Source organism: Ochotona princeps, chromosome 7, assembly GCF_030435755.1.
Source record: "Ochotona princeps isolate mOchPri1 chromosome 7, mOchPri1.hap1, whole genome shotgun sequence".
Lineage (NCBI taxonomy): Eukaryota > Metazoa > Chordata > Mammalia > Lagomorpha > Ochotonidae > Ochotona > Ochotona princeps.
Window position 1 is genome coordinate 27,278,645 of NC_080838.1, and position 8,431 is coordinate 27,287,075.

Here is an 8,431-nt window from a genome sequence, read left to right on the forward strand (position 1 = left end):
TAAATGGGGTGAGGAATTATATACCCTATAAATGCTCCACATATATTCATTGCAGGTCATTGATCACCAGAAGAATCTATGAAGCTTTTGCTGGAATAGAAATAAAAATAAATAGAAAAGCAATGGTATATTATGTCTCAAGGATAAAATATTTGAAATTTTAAGTTTTCTTGTTAGACCATTTGTTTAGGTTTTATTGAAGTCCACTTGAATAGCTGTCTTCATTTTCATGCTCATGGAAAAGAAGCAAAACTTACCCCTTTGTGGAGGTAATGCTCATTGGATTAGGGTCCATGTTGCATAAATACTTTTACAAAAGTATGTTATAATGTTTTGATAAAGTATTCATTGAATATAAGTGATGTTTTCATTTACAAACTGCTTATGTTCTCATTAATATATTTTTTATGTATAGCACAAAATTACTTGTTTACATAGACCAACTTTTTTTTCCAATTGATACCTAGTTACTAGATCTAAAATTTGGAATATTTTTGTCTCATGAAATAAATAAAAATCAGCCTTTGTTCAAAAGTTATATAGAAATGATGCCTTTTTTGTCCTGCATATGATAGCATCTGAATATACAATTATTGCTCCATCTTTACAAAACATTGTACTTCAGAGAGTGCATATTTGCTGGAAATGATATGTAAAAAGATACTTTATATAGCCTAAATAGATACTTGATATTATTGGAAATTATTCATTTTAATAAATTTATGTATTTGTTTCAAACTTCATTTGAATAGTTATGGGCATGGTACATACAGCTTCCAACTGTTGTAACGTATGTGAAAGCAAGTGCTTAGAATCCTGAGTTTTGTCTATTAATTCCATGGTTTTCAAGGAACCATTTTACCTCTCCAAAGTTAGGTTTTAAGTGGCGAAAAAGTGATGAAACTGATATATTTCACCTCCCTTCTAGCATTTTCATTTAATACATATATTTGAAATGCACACTTTGCCCTATATACAACCTGATAAAACAATAATTATTGGCTGGCTCTCTTTGAAAGCTCTCCAAGGACTGACATCCAATATAATAGGATAAAACAAATAGTATTTATGGAGTATTATATTCTGTGTTCCTGATATATCTTGTGAAAGATTAGTGAGCAAATATTTCCTTTTATCAACAGACTTTGTGGTTTCTGCAGCTGTGTTGCTCACTATACTTGTTCCATAGATGGCTACAACCAGTGCTTCATGATTTTAAACTTGGCTGTAAAGAAGAAACTGCTGAGTGACTGGAAATGAACTCAGCTTGAGGAGGTTATTTAAGCCAATATATGAAGCAACACTAAGGTATCATTCCAGGAAACAGTATTTGATTATGCTTATTGTGACTGTTTTTAGTTTTGGCATGAAAACAAGCCTAAAAGAATATGAACATCATATTTAATAGAATAATTCATATGAGAAAATATTCTGTGTGCCACACTGCTTTATTTTACAAAAACTGAAGTTAATAAATTGAATATGTGGAAGGAATTTTCAGAGGCCGTACTTCTTTGTGTACTTTGGGTCCAAAGCAGTCTTGGGTGAGAACCAGAAATGGTTCAGCTCGTTTGCAGTTTCCTAACGGGCACAGTTCCTCAATAGCTATCTAAGTATTGAAAGTATATATGGAAAAAAAATTGTAACCCAATGATAAAAGCAATTTACATGAATGATTGTGCTCTATGCTATCATAATCCTAGAGAAATAAAGAGCAAAATAGGAAAAATGGTCTAAACTCCCGCTTTGCCTTTCTCTCATTTTCAGGAATTAATTCTCTTTATTTTCCATTCAGTCCAGTATTTCCTTCCTCAATCATTTCATAAAACAGTAATTGCTTTCCACTAGAATATACTATCTGAAACAAATGTTGATATAGTTTGTATTTTTGCTTTATGAAATGACAGAATAAAGATGAGTGATATGGAAAAAACTTCTCAATAAAATTGAGGGCTTTTGTGATTCATATAGGACCCATTTTTTGTATCTTATCGTGTGTAGTATATCCAACATTAAACTCACCCATTCTGATTTAAAGACTGGAATATTATTCCTATTGTGTTGCCACAGATTTTCTTTCCTTTCTAGTTGTATTAACATAAAACAGATATTATGTGTTTAATAGATACAATCCTAAAATTATAGCTATAATTTTCTTATCTTTTCTTCCATCCTCTATTTATGTTTAACTTTGAGGATGATATGTTTTAATTTACTTTAAAATCACAGGTTTAATCCTTCACTAAACACAGAATATAACAAACTAGAAAACCACTTCTCTGTAGAAGTGTAAAGAAGAGATATATGCAATAATCAAATTCTAATATTTCAGTTTCACTAGTATGCATTTGAATATATTTTATAATTCACATATTAGCTATAGCAAATGCAAGAAAGTACATGCTGTTTGTCTTTTGTGTTCTGGTTTTTTACACTAAGCCTAATGGTCTTTTGCTGCATCTACAGTATTATAAAGGATTTTATTCCAGTACTGAGCAGTATTTCCTTATGTATGTACACACGAACACATGCACACATACAAGCAAACATTTTCTTTTTACAGACATCACTTAAGGGACATGTGGGTTGAGTTCATATCATAACTACTGTAAGTTAAACTTTTATAAACATGGTGGTACAGATAACTTTCATATGCTGATTTCATTTCCTTGTAGTATATTTCCAGCAGTGCGTTGGCTGAGTCATATAGTAGATCTGTTTTTAGATATCTGAGGGTTCTCCCTAGTGTCTTCTGTAATGGTTATACCAGTTTGCATTCCCTCCACCAGTATATTAAGGCACCATTTTCTTCATGTCCTTACCAGTGTTTGCTGCATATATACATATACATACATATATATATATACATATATATTTATTTATTCATTCTTTGATGATGACAGCTGGAGTGAGAGAAAACTGGAGTGAGAGAAAATATCATTTTGCTTTTATTAACACTTTCACAATGGTTAGTGATCTTGAACAGGTTTTTCATCTGTTAGTTGGTTATTCATCATTTATATATGTGATATATATATATATAATATAATATATATATATACATATTAATTAGAAGGTTTATTCCAGTGGGGCAGGAACGGGATGGGGTTGTGGGGAGGCGAGGAGAAGGGGGGGGAAGGGTGGGGAGAGGCCTGAAGGAGAAGAGAAAGAGCCACACCTGGGGGCCTTTTTGTCACTCAGGTGCTTGTTCACGTCCTTAGACATTTAAGGGTTACGTGTTTTGAGTTTCTCGAGGTAATAACATAGTTTGCATAGTAAGCCTTGATCTCAAGCATAGTTCACAGATACCTTTCTCTCACTGTGTTGATTGCCTGTTCCCTCGGCTTTATCGAGGCCCCTTGGCTTGATAGAGATGAATTTGTCTGTTTTTCCTTATTGTCTGTGATTTTAGGGTCTTTTAAAACATGTATTTGCATTTGCTGATGTTTCACAGAATTTTCTTGATGTCTTCCTCTAATAATTTAGTGATGTCAGGTTAGGTGTAGATGTTTTTTCCACTTTGATTTTTTTTTTTTTGAGTGTGAGGTCTGGTTTCATATGTCTTCATTCCCAGATCAGATTTTCCCAATACTGTTTTTGAAAAGATTCTCCTGTCTCTTCAAACATCTGTTGGTTGTAGATGCATTGATTAATTACTGGGATTTCTAAGTGCTCACTGGTTCACATGTCTATTTTTTGTGCCAGTACAGGCTGTTTGATCAGTCTTGTAGTATGTCTTGATGACTGGTATTATGATTCCTCCAGCTTTGTTTGCATTGTTTAAAATTGCTTAATCTATTGGAGTGTCTTTGGTTTCTATATGAATTTTAAGATCATTTTTGTTCTTGGTTTTAGAAAAATTTTCTGGCATATTGACTGGGATCATATGTATCTGTAAATTGCTTTGGGTATTAAGAACATGTTGAAGATAATAATTCTTCCAATCCATGCACATGAAATATTTCTGTGTGTGTGTGTGTGTGTGTGTGTGTGTGTGGCGAGAAGGTGTGTGTGTTTTATTACTTTCCTTCACACACTGGCTGATGCTGTGGGAAGGTAGGTTAAGGCACTGGCTGTGATGTCAGCAGCCAAGACACAAACCAGTGCCCGTGTGGGATCCCGGCACATGCAAAGCAAGGGCTTTAGCCACTAGGCTACTGCACCAGACCCAATCTTCAGATTGTTATATCTATGCATAACTGTTCGTTTTGCGGAGTAATATATTTTGGCTGTTGTTTTTGTTCATTTTTTATACAATTGATTTTACACATTAGGGAATCTCTCAATATCTCCTTTGAAGACTTTGTTCTTATAAAGTGCTTTTATGGCTGGCTCTAATGCCTGTGGTTTATTTCAGGTATCTGGAGGCATATAGTGGATGGGCTCAGGGCACCCTGGTCACCAATTGTGGGTGGGGCAAGCATCCATGGGGACAACCACCACTGGCTATTATCAGTAGAAGGAGCTGGATGATCCTACTGACTGGTATGTTCACAGCCTCAGCTCTTCTCTGTGCCCAGATGAACCAACTGATTCACTGCATCTGGCGAGCTGACCGTACCTGCCCACCTGACTGACAAAGACACATGAAGTGATCGCACCATTCATGAGTACCCTGCCCGTCACTGGGCAAGTTCTGAAATTCCACAGCCGGGCTAGGTAAGTGTCACATCCCAGACTCTTCCGTTGTGTGAACTGTGCTTATCTCACTGCTGCGAGATACTCATAGCCAAAGCGTGTAGAGGATTTTCTTCACAGTAAATTTTCTGGCCCCAGAGGTTAGTCGGAGCTCTGTCTCAGCAATCTGAGTTTCACTTCTGGTGAGGCAAACGAAGAGCACATTGTGATTTCTCTTTATGGAGCCAAGTAGACGCCCTGCTTGCCCTCCGCTCTGCAGACTAGACTCCAAGACTTTAGGAGCTATAGATTTTCGACAAAATCCACTAATTGTAAGGTGGATGCAGCCTCGACTTGCCTTTCATTGAGAAGATAGCAATCCTCCATAATAGCTGGAGAAGAGGAAAGTTGTGTAACCTCCCTTCTGTGGACAGCTCGGCCCTGGCCAGCTTTCCAGGCTGGACTGAAAGTTAGTAGGGACTTCTATGTTCTCAATTCAGATAAAATTGCTAATCATATGTTAGCTGCTGCAACATGTTCTCACCTTACTCTGAGAAGAACATGCTTCCCAACTAGTAGTATATTCTTGCCTGCTGTGTGTTTGTACATTGTCCTATCCATCAAGTATTGTACTGAAAGTTTCTCTCCAAATGTCCTTTAGAAATGTAATTCTGCATTTTTTTTCCTGGTGTCTTTCATATTTTTATGGTTAAAAATTAGCATCTGGGCCTGGCGGTGTGGCCTAGCGGCTAAAGTCCTCGCCTTGAAAGCCCCGGGATCCTATATGGGCGCCGGTTCTAATCCCGGCAGCTCCACTTCCCATCCAGCTCCCTGCTTGTGGCCTGGGAAAGCGGTCGAGGACGGCCCAATGCATTGGGACCCTGCACCCATGTGGGAGACCTGGAAGAGGTTCCTGGTTCCCAGCTTTGGATCTGCGCGCACCGGCCGTTGCGGCTCACTTGGGGAGTGAATCATTGGATGGAAGATCTTCCTCCCTGTCTCTTCTCCTCTCTGTATATCCGGCTCTCCAATAAAAATGAATAAATCTTTAAAAAAAAAATTAGCATCTTTTTGCTGTTAGCCAATTTGGACCTTTATGCCATGGATTTTTTCATGTTGTTCCCTGTCTAGTTACAATGGGTTTCTGTTTTATACCTCAATGTGAGTACCTCAGTAATCACACATTTATCTTTGTTTCATTTCCTCAGATGAAAAAGTATATCTATTTGTCTATACACGTATTGAGGCTCTCATTAAGCAATGCTATTACTCACTAATTAATTCATCATTGAATAATTAAGCAAATAATAATTATTGATTGTCTCAAAAAATGGAACAACTATAAAATAAGGACTCTTTCTTTCATATTTATAGTTTTGGTATATAATACATTGTCTAAATAGGAAGTGGATCATTACTGACCAGAGAAAAAAATTATATAAAGATACTAGAAATGACTAGAGTGTGGAATCACACCTGAAAAGATAGTTCAGTTATGGTCCTTAGATTTGAGTTTTATTGTATTATTGTTAATGTATTATGTAGAATTGGAAAAAACAAATTCAGGTAAAGGGTATCATTAAAAATTGCTACACTCAGAAATTTTGAAAAAGCAGTATTTAGAAGAGTACTTTGTCTTGTGTGCTCAGAAATTTCCAACATGTTTAGTGTAAAGAAAAAAAAAAACTGGGCCTGGCTGTGTGGCCTAGCGGCTAAAGTCCTCGCCTTGAAAGCCCCGGGATCCTATATGGGCGCCGGTTCTAATCCCGGCAGCTCCACTTCCCATCCAGCTCCCTGCTTGTGGCCTGGGAAAGCGGTCGAGGACGGCCCAATGCATTGGGACCCTGCACCCGCGTGGGAGACCCAGAAGAGGTTCCTGGTTCCCGGCATCGGATCGGCGCGCACGGGCTGTTGCGGCTCACTTGGGGAGTGAATCATCGGACGGAAGATCTTCCTCTCTGTCTCTCCTCCTCTCTGTATTGTAATAAAAATAAATAAATCTTTAAAAAAAAGAAAAAAACTGAAAAATATTTTTGGTTTTACGAGGGGTGGGAGAGATCCATTTAAATGAGGAAGTAAGTGATTACTTGAATATCACTGTTAGATTTTGTTACTTGTGTAGATGCTTCCAAGAGTCAGAATAAAAACACAGGAGCACTAAGCACTTTGTGCTGTGCCCTGCTTTGGGAAATGGGGATATCTGGGTATCTAAGATCATCGGCAGCTGGGGGCGATTTCCTTTATGGCTTCTCTGTATCTCATGTTAACACACACCCTGCACTCAGTGAACGATTAAAAGAGGTCCACCAGTGTTGGCTCTGATTTTATTTTTATGACTGTAATAGGGTTCAGTGAATGTGCTAAATCTATCTGCAATTTATGCAGAAAAAAAGTTGAAACAGGTTTGGCTTTCTAAAGGATGTAAAAGTGCTCCATGCAATCTGCTTCACAGAACCTTGTGTAATGATAAATAAAATGGCTGTAATGTAGATAATTTCTTCCCATATGGAAAAAATATAGGACTTAATGTGGCCCTGTACTGGTTGAAAGTTTCTTCACAAGTTGTTTATTTTAAAGTTAAATGGTTCTTTGATAGATGTTACATAATTCCAATGGCTTTTTAAAATTTTAGAATCTTACCATGACATATATTCTGTGAATTTTATATAAACAAACTAATTTTCAGTGTTTTGAAAATTCTGTGTGTTTACAGTACAATTTTCAAGGTATAAAATACATTAGTGAATTAACAATCATAATTATAGTGCTATCGTATGGAGCACAATCCATATATGAGGCAATTTGATTCTATTCTATGTGCATTACACAGAGAATCAAAAGACTAGAGGCAATAAGATCACTTATCTAACCATGGTAACCTATTAACTTAGCTCTCTAAATCTGATTGGAAGCTAGTAACTTACAACATAATATTTTTCATACTTAATTTTAATACCTAATTTCACTTTCAGTATTAATGAATCATTGTTAGAATAGCTGATCACTCTTTGCAGAATGGATATGTTTTCTTATGTTTGATGCCCTGAAGTTCGACTGATGTTTTAAATATTGGCAATTATTAAACACTGTGTGCAAGCAAATGCCTTCTCTAAATTCTATGGTGAAACTCCGGGAATTTATTGCTAGTTCTGTAAAAAGTATTTACTGAGTTTCAGTGGCTTAAGACAAGAAAGGCCTACTTCTTACCCAGCTCACAATTCAATTTGATTTTGGGCTTTGGTGGTGTTTCATGTTGTAATCAAGGATACTGGCTCTTTCCAATTCCACTTCAAATAACCAATAATCACACACAGAAAGCAAAGAAAATGCCAAATGTTAAACTGGAACACCTGGAAGAAGCATCCCTCATTTCAAAGCAACGTCTATGGCAACAGACACTGTTAAGGGACAAAGCTTCTGAAGGCTGAGTGTGAAGTCTGTTTTTTTGAAACATTTGGTGGCTTTCCACAAACATGCTACTACTTTGCCATAAGGGGTGTGTGTGTGTGTGTGTGTGTGTGTGTGTGTGTAAAAGTACATTTTGCTAAATGTTTGTATTAGGTCTGTCATGTATGACTTACTTTACCGTTGCCAGAACCATAACATTTTTTTTAGAGAATAGAAAAATTACTGAGTACATATCATGTGTCAGACACTTTGCTAAGTGGTAGTCCTGCACAGTTCCGTAGGATATATCAATATTTTACTGTGGAAGATATAAATGAAGTAATTATCCAAACTACTATAATTATGAAAAGAGATATGAGTGTGAATTTCAAGAGGGCATGAGAATATGAGTCTTGGTGACTTTACA